At 46.1% G+C, this 1641-nt stretch overlaps 1 pseudogene; it reads right to left on the minus strand.

Annotated features, from left to right (window-relative positions):
• Positions 1 to 384: 384 nt before the first annotated feature.
• Positions 385 to 1383, minus strand: LOC119038521 (glyceraldehyde-3-phosphate dehydrogenase-like; annotated as a pseudogene).
• Positions 1384 to 1641: the final 258 nt, after the last annotated feature.

Below are 1641 nucleotides of genomic sequence, written 5' to 3' on the forward strand. Positions count from 1 at the left end.
AATGTCACCAGTTTGATCTCTGGTCAGGGCACATGCCTGGGTTGCGGGACAGTTGGCGGCATGCAAAAGCAACCAATCGATGGTTCCCTCCCTTTCTTTCTCCCTCCCTTTCCCACTCTAAAAATAGATAAAATAAAATAAAATAAAATTAAAAAATATCAAGAAATACAGTTTTTATAACCCCCTTTTTTGGAGGGTACAGGACATTTTTTGATGGTGCATGACAAAGTAGAGCTCCCTAAGCGCTCCCCACTTCAGGGGGTTTAGGATGGAGACTGTAGGTGAGGAGATTCCAAGTGTGTTGGGGGATCAATTTGGGGCAAGGACTCCCCAGCAGCCAAGTGCCTCTCTTTCTGTCACTAGAGATAAGAGTCCAGGGGGCTCTTATTCCTTGGAGGCCATGTTGACCATAAGTCCCACCACCCTGTTGCTGTAGCCAAATTCATTGTCATACCAGGAAATGAGCTTGACAAAGTTGTCATTGAGGGCAATGCCAGTCCTGGCATGAAAGGTGGAGGAGTGTGTGTCATTGCTAAAGTCACAGGAGACAACCTCATTCTTGGAATAACCCCAGATGTCCTTGAGGGCGCCCTCTGATGCCTGCTTCTCTACTTTCTTGATGTCATTGTATTTGGCAGCATTCTCCAGGCAGCAGGTCAGATCCACAACTGATACATGGGGGGTGGGGCCATGGAAGGCCATGCCAGTGAGCTTCCATTGAGCTCAGGGATCACCTTGCCCACAGCCTTGGCAGTGCCAGCAGAAGCAGGGATGATGTTCTAGGCAGCCCGTTGGCCTTCACACCACAGCTTCCCAGAGTGGCCATTCACGGACTTCTGGGTGGCAATGATGGCATGGACTGTGGTCATGAATTAGTCCATGATGCCAAAGTTGTCAGGATAACCTGGGCCAGGGTGGCCAAGCAGCTTGTGGTGCAGGGGGCATTGGTGATAATCTTCATGGAGTTATCATACCTGTCATGGCCCATACCCATCATAACTATGGGAATATCCACAGAAGGGGCAAAGATAATGAACCTCTTGGCCCCACCCTTCAAGAGAGCCTCAGCATTCTCTATGTAGTGAAGAGACCAGTGAACTCCATAGCATATTCAGCACCAGCATCACCCCATTTGATGTTGGTGGGATCTCACTCCTGGAAGGTGGACGTTGGCTTTCCACTGATGACAAACTTCCCATTCTCAGCCTTGACTGTGTCTTTGAACTTGCTGTGAGTAAAGTCATACTGGAACGTGAAGACTGTACAGTTGAGGTCAATGAAAGGATCATTGAAGGTGACAATATCTATTTTGCCAGAGTAAAAAGCAGCCCTAGTGACCAGGTATTCGATATGGCCAAATCTGTTCACTCCAACCTTTACCATCATGTCTCAGGGTTGAGTCTGGCCCTGTGCAGGAAGACATAGCTGTCTGTAGAACAGGAGAAGCAGAGAGCCTATAACCTTTTTTTTGAAGTTGTCAATAGATGATTGAGAAACAACACTGAAAAAACTGATAGTGACCATGAAATCCAAATGTGGGACTACGTTGAAAATGAATGTGGGAATTATGGTTATAGAATATAATATAAATAATATAAATTCAGGCAGTGAAAATGATATAACTAACAAAAATTGAGAAAG

Source organism: Artibeus jamaicensis, unplaced genomic scaffold, assembly GCF_021234435.1.
Source record: "Artibeus jamaicensis isolate MK-2021 breed Jamaican fruit bat unplaced genomic scaffold, CSHL_Jam_final contig_65, whole genome shotgun sequence".
NCBI lineage: Eukaryota > Metazoa > Chordata > Mammalia > Chiroptera > Phyllostomidae > Artibeus > Artibeus jamaicensis.